The sequence below is a fragment of the Oryctolagus cuniculus genome, chromosome 21 (genome assembly GCF_051225735.1).
Source record: "Oryctolagus cuniculus isolate XC-2025 breed Fujian yellow rabbit chromosome 21, ASM5122573v1, whole genome shotgun sequence".
Classification (NCBI taxonomy): domain Eukaryota; kingdom Metazoa; phylum Chordata; class Mammalia; order Lagomorpha; family Leporidae; genus Oryctolagus; species Oryctolagus cuniculus.
The window spans coordinates 13,512,943-13,525,596 of record NC_142887.1 but is presented as its reverse complement, the minus strand read 5'-3'; the positions used below and the strand labels follow the sequence as shown (position 1 = coordinate 13,525,596).

Here is a 12,654-nt window from a genome sequence, read left to right as displayed (position 1 = left end):
CGTTATAACAGAAGGCACGTGATGTTAAATCTTAGTTGGATGCTATATACAAAGTTTTTCCTTCTTTTTAAACAAAAAATAAATGCAGAAAGCAAAATACTGGCAATTTTACTACTGATATTTACTTTATTCTTTCCCACAAACCAAATATAATCTTTTTTTTTTTTTAAGATTTATTTTATTTATTTGAAAGACAGAGTTACAGAGAGAGGCAGAGACACAGAGAGAGGTCTTCCATCTGATGGTTCACTCCCCAGATGGCCACAACAGCCATAGCTGCGCCAATCCAAAGCCAGGAGCTAGGAGTTTCTTCCAGGTCTCCCACGTGGGTGCAGGGACCCAAGGACTTGGGCCATCTTCTACTGCTTTCCCAGGCAATAGCAGAAAGCTGGATCGGAAGAGGAGCAGCCAGGACTAGAACCGGCACCCATATGGAATGCTAGCGCTTCAGGCCACGGTGTTAATCCACTGCGCCACAGCACCGGCCCCCAAATGTAATCTTAAATACCAACCTGCAACAGGGCCCTTTAATGGATTTGGCAATATCAAACTGCCACTTTTTAAAATATATATTTTCATTCAACATGTTAATTAAGACCCACAGTGTGTGCCACTGTGCCCAGGCACTAAGAATACTTTACAAATTAAAGAAATATAGTGTTTGATGTAACAGAGCAATCTGGTGGCCATGACAATTGTATAACAAAAACAAAAAAAAAAAATCTGCAAAGCCAACACTGTGGCAAAGCAGGTAAAGCTGCCGCTTGCAGTTCTAGCATCCCATATGGGCACTGATTCAAGTCCTAGCTGCTCCACTCTGATCCAGCTCCCTGCTAATGCACCTGGGAAAGCAGTGGAAGACGGCCCAAGTGCTTGGGTTCCTGTACCCACGTGGGAGCCCTGGAAAAAGCTCCTGGCTTCGAATCAGCCCAGCTTTAGCCATTGTGGTCATTTAGGAAGTGAACCATTGGATATGGACAGAAGAACTCTCTCTCTGCCTTTGCCTCTCTGTAACTCTTTCAAATAAATCTTAAGAAAAAAAAAAAAACTAAATATGACTTAAGGTAAGTATTTTGATGAAAAAGTACACAGGGGCCAGAGCCGTGGTGTAGTGGGTAAAGCCGCTGCCTGCAGTGCCAGCATCCCATATGGGCCCCAGTTCAAGTCCTGGCTGCTCCACTTCCGCTCCAGCTCTCTGCTATGGCCTGGGAAAGCAGTAGAAGATGGCCCTGGTCCTTGGGCCCCAGCACCGGCATGGAGGACCCAGAGGAAGCTCCTGCTTCCTGGTTTTGGACTGGTGCAGCTCCGACCATTGCAGCCATCTGGGGGAGTGAACCAGCAGGTGGAAGATCTCTCTCTCTCTCTCTGCCTCTCCTTCTATCTCTGTGTAACTCTGACTTTCAATATAAATAAATAGAATCTTAAAAAACAGAAAAGTACACAGATAACTGGGGATGGAAGAGAGGGAAGTCTACTTTAATAAGGGTGGTCACAAAGATGAATCGTGGCTGGGGTTGAGCTGCTTGCCTTCCCTATCAGAGTACCTGGGACTGCAAAGCATGTGGAGATAGAAGCTCTTCATCTCACTCTTAAATAAATAAAACCTTTTTATTTCTCTGAAGGACAGATAGCTAGATTTATTTATTTATCTATTTAAAAGGCAGAGTTGCAGAGAGAGTCTCCACCCAAGGTTCACTCCTCCAAATGGCCTTGACCATGGTCTGGGCCGGGCCAGGCTAACGCCAAGAGCCTGGAACTCCAATCGGGTCTCCCACGTGGGCGGCAGGGGCCCGAGGACTTCGGCCCTCTTCTGCTGCTTCCCCAGGCCATAGCAGAGAGCTGGATTGGAAGTGGAACAGCCAGGATTGAAGCCGCGCTGCTACAGGATCTGCTGCACACTCTTTTTAAAAACTAAGACTTGAAGTACAAAAAGGCAACTACGCAAAAGCAGAAATGCGGAGGGCAGGAGTGGGGAAAACCCTGCAAGCCATAGGAAGAGCAAATTCCCTAAGGAACTGAAAGGAAAAGGAGAGGGGGGCATGATTCCAGATGGCCTTACCTCCCAGAAAGAATACTGGATTACCGTATCCCGAGCTCAACGGAAACCACCGGAAGGCTTCAAACCAGGGAATGACAAGATTCAAGATACCCCCCGTATAAAATGTGAACCAGGCGTGGGAAGCCGCCGCGCACAGACACGAGTTAGCTCCTGGACCGCAGAAATCGGAATACTCTCAAGTCCGGCCGATCCCAGGCAGGCAACTTTAAAACTCGAGGCCGAGACCTCGGACGCGGGGAGTGGCCGTGTTCCGGCGGCCAGCGGGCGGCCTGCGCCAAGTTCCAGCCCCGCCGCGGAGTCTCCGTGCGCCTCGACCCCCGGGGCCCTCAGGCTCCTCTGGCGGACCACCGACCACCCTTCAGAGGGGCCTCGTCACCTCAGCAGGAGCTCGCCCGGGCCTGGCCGGGGTCCCCGGCGGGGCCGGCCCTCGGAGGCGGAGCCACGGGCGCGGGGGCCCCCCGGGGGCCGTTTGCGAGCGCCCCCTGCCCGCGCGGGGCCCCGCAGGTGACAGCAGTTAACGCCCGCCGTGCGCTTCTCCACGGCTAACCGCTCACCCGGCGGCCACCAGCCGGTCAGGTGAAAGTCATCCTCCCCGCGTTGGCGCCGGAGTCACGTTACCACCGCGCCCGCCGCTCTGAAGCCGGGGCCCCGCGACCCCCCTCGACCCACAGCTCAACGCTCGGGCTCCGAGCCCAGGCCGGCGTCGCGCCCGGCTCCGCCCGAGGCGCCCGGGCCACGGCCGCTTCCCCGCGCCTCCCGGCGAGGCCGCCGGAGGCTGCCGAGGCTCCAGTGCCCTGAGGAGAAGGCGTGGCCTCCTCGCAGGCATCTTCCCCCAACAGGCGCGACCCCCAGGACCGGAGCCCCCTCGCCCACACACCCTCTCGGTCGAGATGCCGGCCTCCGCCCGAATCGGATGCCGCGGAAAGCGCCTCAGGCGCGGGCCGCCGCTTCGCCTCACCTGGAACAAGACGTGGGACGTCCACCAGAGCCGCTAGCCACAGCCACCGACCCTCGGTCAGCCCCCACACGCAACAACGGCCCCCAGAGCCGCCTCACCACTTCCGACCGTCGTGGAGGAGCGCGCCCATTGGCCAGAGGCGGCTCTGGTCGTCGACCCATTGGTTAGCACCGTTGTCGCTCGCGGGGGCCCCACCTTCTGCGCGCGATTGGCTCCCGGGAGCGCAGCGGGGCGTGTCCCTGGAAGTCCCAGCCCCTGCACATCTGGCCGAGAGAGCCTCGGAGAGCTGAGCTTGGAGCCTGAGGCTGGATGTAGCGGCTGCCTGCGACAGAGGCTAATAATATTTGCATGAATAACACTGTGCAAACATTACTAATATGCCTGACATATTAAGATAATGACGTTTGTTCTCTTGTCATGGCCCATTAATACCTGTTAGTCATTCTTGGTGCTATTAGGATGCCTTTGGGCAAGGCTCTGACCATATTTGAACATTTTGCTTTTGGCAGCAGCATAATGGGCGTTTGAAACTCAAGTTTTGAGCGCCGCGTCCTCAACTTGCTGCCTGAATGGGTTCTCTGAGCTCTTCTTCCCATGAGAAGAATGAAAAAGGAAGATTTTAAAATTACATTAGTGTATGTAGCGAGCACACAGTACAAACAATATAGCAACTTAAAATTGTGCTTCTAGGGGGCGGTGCTGTGGCGGGTGCCAGACTCTACTATGGTCTGGGAAAGCAGCAGAGGACGGCCCAAGTCCTTTGGCCTCTGCACCCGCGTGGGAGACCTGGAAGAAGCTCCTGCCTCCTGGCTTCGGATTGGCCCAGCTCCAGCCATTGCAGCCACCTGGGGGTGAACCAGCAAGTGGAAGATTCTCTCTCTCTCTCTCTCTCTCTCTCTCTCTCTCTCTCTTTCTCTCCCCCCCCAACTCTGCCTGTCTATAATGCTGCCTGTCAAATAAATAAAAACTTTGTACTTCTATTCTAGATTATAACTGCAACATGCCCATGAGATAGTACTAAGCATGAAAAGTGGTTTGCAAAGCAATATTTATAACGAAACAGAATATTTAGAGTAACTATGCATTACGTTCTGTGTGATTCCCCAAACAGTTCAAAGACAAGCAAAATTAAGGTGAGAGATGTGGGAAATTGGTTGCTGTCAAAGGATATGAGAAAGACTTCCAAGCCCTAAAAGTGTTCGATATCTCTCATTCAGCAAGGTGGTTAACATAAAGGTATTACTTGGTATATAATTATACATTTAAAATTTAAGCACTTTACATTGTATATCATAGTCAATAAAATTTTATCAGAAAAAAGCATAGTTGTTAAAAAATTAAAGAACAGAGGCTGGTGGTTGGGATTCAGCCATGACGGCAGCAGAGTGCTGCTTTGAGTGCCAGCTGCTCTGTATTTCCAATCAAGTTTTCTACTGAGGTACCAAAGACACAGCAAATGACGCTTCAAATATTTGGGTTCCTGCCACCCCTGTGGGAGGCTGAATGGAGTTCCAGGCTCCTGGCTCCTGATTCCTGGCTTTAGCCTGGCCCAGCCCTGGCTGATGTAGCCATTTGGGGAGTGAACCAGGAGATAGAAGATCTCTCTCATTCTGTCACTCTGCCTTTTTTTTTTTTTTAAGATTTATTTATTTATTTGAAAGTACAGGTTACACAGAGAGAGAAGGAGAGGCAGAGACAGAGAGAGGTCTTCCATCTGCTGGTTCACTCTCCAATTGGCCACAATGGCTGGAGCTGCGCCGATCTGAAGCCAGGAGCCAGGAGCTTCCTCTGGGTCTCTCACACGGGTGTAGGGGACCAAGGACTTGGGCCATCTTCTTCTGCTTTCCCAGGCCATAGCAGAGAGCTGGATTGGAAGTTGAGCAGCTGGGTCTCAAACTGGCACCCATATAAGATGCCGGCACTGCAGGCGGTGGCTCAACCCGCTATGCCACAGCACCAGCCCCTGTCACTCTGCCTTTTAAACACATAAATAAATTTTCAAAATAATAAAGATTAAGGAACACCCAGGAAAATTGCCATTGTAGCTATCTGGGGAGTGAAACCCATGGATTTAAGGTCTCTATCTCTCTGTTTCGCCCTCTCTCTAGCTTTCCCTTTCAAATAAATCTTTCTTAAAAATTTAAAAAATAAACACTCCTAAACTCCCCACCCCCTTGCACCAGCATCATTAGGGTGTTGTCAAAAGTTTGTATCTGGGGGCTTGGAGCCACTGTGCTCTATCCCAATCCCTCCAACCTCACAAAACACACCAGATTCTGCATCTCAGCTTCTGGTGTCGTGGCCCAAATATTTCTTGTCAACTCCGGCAGATTCATGGCTGCAGTGAGATTCTGCTAAAACCTGGGCCCTGCCAGACCTAGCGAGGGGTGTCCCCTCTCCCAGCCAAAGTAGCCACTACTCAGTCTGGGAAGCCAGTGTGAACTCTCTATCACCCTCTGCCTCCCGTCCCTGTTGCCCCAAACTGTCCCCCACTCCCCAGCCTCGTCTGGCCTGTCCACTGTCCCAGCCACAAGCCAAGGATTTTTCCTGATGAAATGCAGTTTTCCTTGGCGTTCTAGCTGCCAACTACCCTCCCTCCTCCCTCTTTGACTTCCCAGCAGCTGTTTAGAGAGTCACAGATTCCTGGCCTGGTGCCCGGCACAGCCTGGGACACGTGCAAGGTGCACCATTCATGCTTGCCCCATTACATCAAGGTGTTCCTGATTTCTATCTCTGGTTTGTTCTGTTTATGTGCTGCTTTATAATAAGCAGACACCAAACACTAGACATTTAGATGTAGCTCTGTTTTGTCTGGCTAGAACTGAATCTGTCCTCCCCGGATTGGACTCCTCACTGAAGTTCCTAGACACCTCGGGGCTTTTAGGCCCCTCGGTGCTTGATATCTGGCACTTTTGTTTTTAAGTATATATTTATTTATTTTTAAATATTTACTGACTTTCATTTTAAATATTTACTGCCTTTCACTCGAAAGGCAGAGCGACAGAGAAAGAGAAAGAGAACTTCCACCCACTGGTTGACTCCCCAAGTGCTCATAGCAGCCAGGGTTGGACCAGGCTGAAGTCATGAGTCAGGAATTCCATCTGGGTCTCTCACGTGGATGGCAAAGGCCCAAACACTTGAGCCATCACCTGTTGCCTCCCAGGATGCATCAGCAGGAAGCTGGATCTGGGATGCAAAGGCTTAATCCCCTGCACCACAACGGGCACCCCCTTTCTGGTACTTTCCACGTGCAAGGAGAGGCAGTTCTGGCAGTGAGTGAGGCCCTGGCTCCCTGGCATCCGAGCAAGTGCCCCATCCCAAATGCCTTTTCCCTCTCTACCGGCATCTCAAATGCCTCTGTAGGAAGGTGCTTTCATTCTTCTGTTTTGATTTGTTTGAAATATTTTTCAACCAAAGATGTATTCACTTCTTTACTTAAAAACATTTAGCTGGGGCCGGTGCTGTGGCTCACTTGCTTAATCCTCCGCCTGCAGCACAGGCATCCCATATGGGCACCGGGTTCTAGTCCCAGTTGCTTCCTCCTTCAGTCCAGCTCTCTGCTGTGGCCCGGGAAGGCAGTGGAGGATGGCCCAAGTGCCTGGGCCCTGCACCCACATGGGAGACCAGGAGAAGCACCTGGCTCCTGGCTTCGGATCAGCGTAGATCTGGCTGTCAGCCATTTGAGGGGTGAACCAATGGAAAGAAGACCTTTCTCTTTGTCTCTCTCTGTCACTGTCTAACTCTGTCAAATAAAAAAAAAAAGCATTTAGTTCAGGAAAATGTAAGGATATAAGAAAGTATAAAGAATATATAGTTAACCCTTACTTACCCATCACTCAATTGCAACATTAATTATTAATGATCAGTCTCTCTTGTTTATTCTTTATTTTATTTTTATTTATTTGCTAGGTAGAGTTATAGACAGTGAGAGAGAAAGAAAGGTCTTCCTTCTGTTTGTTTACTCCCCAAATGGCTGCCACGGCTGGCACTGCGCTGAGCCGAAGCTAGGAGCCAGGTGCTTCTTCCTGGTCTCACATGCGGGTACAGGGCCCCAAGTACTTGGGCCATCCTTCTCTGCCCTCCTGGGCCACAGCAGAGAGGTGGACTGGAAGAGGAGCAACCGGGACTAGAACCGGGTGCCAATATGGGATGCCAGTGCCGCAGGCGGAGGATTAACCAAGTGAGCCATGGCGCCAGCCCTCTCTTATTCATTCTTATCCCATTACCTATTCCAGGTTATTTTGGAGCAAATTCCAGATAGTACATCATTTTCCTATGCAATTTTTTTCTTTTTTTTTAAGAATTATTTATTTATTTGAAAGGCAGAGCTACAGAGAGGCAGAGGCAGAGAGCGAAGTCTTCCATCTGCTGGTCACTCCCCAGATGGCCGCAACTACACCAATCCGAAGCCAGGAGCCAGGAGCCTCTTCCAGGTCTCCCACTTGGGTGCAGGGGCCCGAGGACTTGGGCCATCTTCTGCTTTCCCAGGCCATAGCAGAGAGCTGGATGGAAAGTGGCACAACAGGACTCGAATTGGCACCCCTATGGGATGCCGGCACTGGAGGCGGTGGGTTTACCCGCTATGTCACAGCACCAGACCCTCTATGTAATTTCAATTTGATTCTCTCCAAGATGTAGACTATTTTAAAAAAAGATTTATTTATTTTAGGGCTGGTGCTATGACATAACGAGTAAAGCTGCCACCTGCAGTGCCAGCATGGGCACCAGTTCACGTCCTGGCTGTAGGCTGTAGGCAGTGGCTTAACCTGGTGCACCACAGTGCTGACCCTAATAACAATTTTATTGAGGTAGAACTCATCTGTTTAAAATGCACCATAAAATAATTTATTTTTCTTTATTTAAGATTTATTTATTTAAGGGCGGCGCCGCGGCTCACTAGGCTAATCCTCCGCCTAGCAGCGCCAGCACACCGGGTTCTAGTCCCGGTTGGGGCGCCGGATTCTGTCCCGGTTGCCCCTCTTCCAGGCCAGCTCTCTGCTGTGGCCCGGGAGTGCAGTGGAGGATGGCCTAAGTGCTTGGGCCCTGCACCCCATGGGAGACCAGGATAAGTAGTACCTGGCTCCTGCCATCGGATCAGCGCGTAGTGCGCCGGCCATGGCGGCCTTTGGAGGGTGAACCAACGGCAAAAGGAAGACCTTTCTCTCTGTCTCTCTCTCCCTGTCCACTTTGCCTGTCAAAAAAAAATTTTAATTAATTAATTAAAAAAAGAGTAGTTTTGTCTGATCCTGATCATCATATACACAGAACAAAACAGCAGCCTTATTTTGGGTTTACCTTCTTTCATGCAGTACTCATATAGCTTTATTTTTTAAATCTTTATTTATTTTCATTGTATTTGAAAGGCAGAAAGACAAGAGAGATATTTTCCAGTTACTGGTTCACTTTGCAAATGCCTGCAATAGCCATGGGTGGGCCAAGACGAAGCCGGGAGACTGGAACTCCATCCAGGTTCTCCTGTAGGGGGCAGGGACTCAAGTGTTTGAGCCATCATCTGCTACTTTCCAGGGTGCTCATTAGCAGGAATCTATGAAGCAGAGTAACCAGGACTTGAACCAGGAACTCTGATATGGCATGTGGACATCAAGTGGTGACTTATGCTGCTGTGCCAAGTGCATGTGCCCCCAAAGAGCTTTAGTTTGTTACTTTATTGTTGTACAGCACTGATGTATGCTCACAATTTATACCTATAGCTAAAAAAATCTTATTCACTTGAAAGGCAGAGTGAGAAAGAATGAGATCTTGCATTCACTGTTACACTCCCAAATTGTCCACAACAGCCAGGTCTGGGTCAGGCCAAAGCCAGAAACTCCATCTGGGCCTTTCCATGGGTGGCAGGGAGTCAACTAGTTGAGCCATCATCTGTCATGTCCCAGACACATTAACAGGGAGCTGGATCAGAGGCAGAACAGCTGAGACGCAAACCAGCACTGAGATAGGGGATGACAGCATGCCAAGCAGGGGTTAGGCATGCTGTTGACGAACATTTGGCTTGCCTCCAGTTTCAGGTGAGTATGAATATTCCTGCTTCTGGTTACACAAGATGCCAGTTTTGGAGGGATGCACCCAAAAGTGGATTTGCTGGGCTGGGCTACAGGATATGTGCTGTGGCTTAGACAGGGTTTGTCCCCATTGGAGTTTAATCCCTGTTGTGAGTATGGAGGGCTGGAAAGTTAACAGGACTATGGTGTTTATAGGTGGGGTCCCTGGGAGGGTACCAGGATTAGATGAGCTCACCAGGGTGGAGCCCCTGTTTTTTAATCCTGGAGGCTTTGTAAAGGACGGGTCCACACACACCCACCAGCTGGGAACTCTGCCAGCAAGAGGGCCACCATCAGCAGTGTGGCCCTTTGACCTGGATCAGGTCAAACAAGATCCTTTTCTTTGCAACATACCCATTCTGTGATGTTGTGTTATTAGCAACAGAAAAGAAACTGATGCATTATGTTTTTATGTAGCTTTTGGTTATTAAGAATTCCAGCCACACCTGTGTACTTAAGTGCCTCTAGCTGCCCTGAGTTAAGTTAGACCCATTTTCTATTAGTCTTTTAATTTCTAACTATAAGTTTTGGTGTTGCACTTCTTTAAGATTTACTTATTTGAAAGGCACAGTGACACACAGAAAGGAAGAGACAGAGACAGAGACAGAGACAGAGACAGAGACAGAGAGAGACCTTCATCCACTGGTTCACTCCTCAAATGGACACAACAGCCAGGCAGAAGTCAGGGTCTCCCACATGGGTGGCAGGGGCCCAAACACTTGGGCCATGATCCACTGCCTTCCCAAGTGCAGGGAGCTGGATCAGAAGCAGAGCAGGCAGGACTGGACTCTGCACTCTGATATGGAATGCAAGGTTGTAAGCAGCAGCTTGACCACAACCCCGGCCCCTGTTCCATCTTCTTGTACTTCTCAGTGACTCCGGGGGCTAACTCGGTGCTCAGCTGTTATCTGGCCACCTGATCATTACAAGTTGGGAAACAGAAACTGGACTAGGAAATAATGGGGAGGAAGGCTGCTGTTAGGGAAGCAATCAACAGAGCGCGCATGGAAAGAACTGTCCCTCACACATTTATCTTCTCCATGGAGTTGGCACTTCCAGGTCAGACTTTATGCATACAAGTTGGGGTCAGCACTGCGCAAGCCACTGCCATGAAGCCGGCATCCCATATGGGTCCCAGTTCAAGTCCCGCTGTTCCACTTTTTTTTTTTTTTTTTTTTTTTGACAGGCAGAGTGGACAGTGAGAGAGAGAGAGAGACAGAGAGAAAGGTCTTCCTTTGCCGTTGGTTCACTCTCCAATGGCCGCCACGGCCGGCGCGCTGCGGCCGGCGCACCGCGCTGATCCGATGGCAGGAGCCAGGAGCCAGGTGCTTTTCCTGGTCTCCCATGGGGTGCAGGGCCCAAGCACCTGGGCCATCCTCCACTGCACTCCCGGGCCACAGCAGAGAGCTGGCCTGGAAGAGGGGCAACCGGGACAGAATCCGGCGCCCCGACCGGGACTAGAACCCGGTGTGCCGGCGCCGCTAGGCGGAGGATTAGCCTAGTGAGCCGCGGCGCCGGCCCTCCACTTTTTTTTCTTAATATTTTATGTATTTATTTTAAGATTTAATTGAAAGGCAGAGTTACAGAGAAAGAGAGAGATCTTCCATCTGCTGGTTCACTCCCCAAAATGGCCAAAACAGCTGAAACTATGCCATGTCAAAGCCAGGAGCCCAGAATTTCTTCAGGGTCTCACACAGGGGTGCAGGGCCCAAGGCTTGGGCCATCCTGCACTGCTTTCTCAGGTGCATTAGCAACAAGCTAGATCAGAAATGGAGCATGGGACTGGCGCTGTGGCACAGCGGTTAACGCCCTGGCCTGAAGCGCCAGGATACCATTTGGGCGCCGGTTCTAGTTCCGGCTGCTCCTCTTCCGATCTAGCTCTCTGCTATGGCCTGGGAAAGCAGTGGAGGATGGCCCAAGTCCTTGGGCCCCTGCACCCACATGGGGACCGGGAAGAGGCTCCTGGCTCCTGGCTTTGGATCGGCGCAGCTCTGGCCATTGCAGCCATTTGGAGAGTGAACCAGTGGATGGAAGACCTCTCTCTGTCTCTCTGCCTCTCCTCTCTCTGTGTGTAAATCTGACTTTCAAAAAAAAAAAAAAAAAAAAAAAAAAAGAAAGAAAGAAAGAGAGAGAGGAAGAGATAAAGAGAGAAAGAAAGAAAGGGAGCAGCTGAGACTCCATACAGCCCCATATGAGATGCCAGCGTTACAGGCAGTAGCTTAACACATTACATCACAATGCTGCTCTCACTGCTCCACTTCTGATCCAGCTCTCTGCTATGGCCTGGGAAAGCAGCAGAAGATGGCCCAAGTGCTTGAGGTCCTGCACCCACGTGGGAGACTCAGATGAAACTCCTGGCTCCTGGCTTCAGCCACTTGGGAAGTGACCAGTGGATGGAAAATGGCTCTTTCTCTATAACTCAGCCTTTCAAGTAAATAAATCTTCAAACAAGTCAACCAACCATGTTGTTTGGTTTTTCTGCACACAGTCACAAGTAGTATGTTCATCTATTCCTGGAGAAACCTTTCTGAGACCACTGTTAAAACCATCTCCTAAACGAGGTGCCAGCCCTGGAACATTCTGTGGGTTTGTCCTCAGGCCCTGAAGATATTCACATTATTTTGTCAGTTCCGGAGCAGGGAGCTAGAGATGTGGCCAGCTATTGTATCATGTAGGAAAGGAAACATGCGGGGCGGGCATGCAGGGGTGGGGGGAGAGAGAGAGAGAGATAGAAAGAGAGGGGGGCAGGGCTTGGAAACCCAGCTGACGCTGGGGACTCATGCATATTCATGAGATGCCCGGGGATTGGGCCATAGTCCTCAGAGCATGCTGGGACATTTCTGGTTACTAGGCAGAGTTCCCAGAAGCTGCTGCTCCTGTCCCCAGAACCTTTGTTCGTCAGATGCCTGCACAGACCACTCTAGGCTGTGGAGGAGGAAGCTTAGACTCGCTGGCTTTGCGGTCTGAGCTCTCAGGAAAGCCCTCTGCTGCCTCCCCCTGCGCTGCTGTGGGACCTTCCTGCTAAATCCGTGTTTTTTCAGAGGGCCATTTGAGGACTGCAGGCTCTGCGGCAGGGGGCCGGGGAGGTGCAGGAGAGGCTGAGCTAAAATGTAGGTTCCTAGGCTTTGCAGCTGCTGTGGCAGCATCGCCAAACACTCAGAAGTCCCAGGGTCACTCACTTGCTCAGTGAAATTGGAGAGTCCCCGGCTTCTGCGATGAATGAAAAGAAAAGGAATGACACGCACACGTTCTTGAGCCTGTGTCAAGTCCTACTTGCCTGCTCCCACCAAAGGGAGCGTCTGACACTTCTGCCCACCACCCCCACCCCAGCCTGCAGCCACCTCCTGTGATCACCCAAGCTGAGCCCCTGATGTCACCAGACGTCCAGGGAGTCCCTGGAAAGCTGGGCTGGCAGCTAGCATAGCCTGGCGTACCCAGCGCACCCAGCAGGCACTCGACACCTGTGGAACAAAGGGAAGACTCCATCGACCATGCCTATTGCTTTTTGTGCCTACATGAGACAATCTGGATTACTCCCGAGGTCACAAAGATACTGCTTCCCTTTAAGAAGCCTTATC

The 12,654-nt window shown here is 50.8% G+C and overlaps 1 protein-coding gene and 1 long non-coding RNA gene across 9 annotated transcripts in view; one reads left to right on the top strand and one right to left on the bottom strand.

The window, feature by feature from the left end:
* TRAFD1 (TRAF-type zinc finger domain containing 1) overlaps nt 1–3,223 on the bottom strand; it is a 33,604-nt gene extending 30,381 nt beyond the window's left edge. For 2 of the 8 annotated variants that reach the window (XM_070066225.2, XM_089323163.1), the window contains exon 1: nt 2,937–3,075. The gene's annotated coding sequence lies outside the window, so the exon portion shown is untranslated. Of the gene's footprint in view, nt 1–2,059; nt 2,616–2,936 lie in introns of those variants that run through there. The other 6 variants (XM_008272257.5, XM_070066223.2, XM_089323162.1 and 3 more) reach the window with 6 other exon arrangements.
* On the top strand, nt 2,774–3,997 carry LOC138847440 (uncharacterized). Its single transcript, XR_011385272.2, has 2 exons — nt 2,774–3,180; nt 3,708–3,997. It is a non-coding gene; the product is annotated as an uncharacterized LOC138847440 (long non-coding RNA).
* Nucleotides 3,998–12,654: the final 8,657 nt, after the last annotated feature.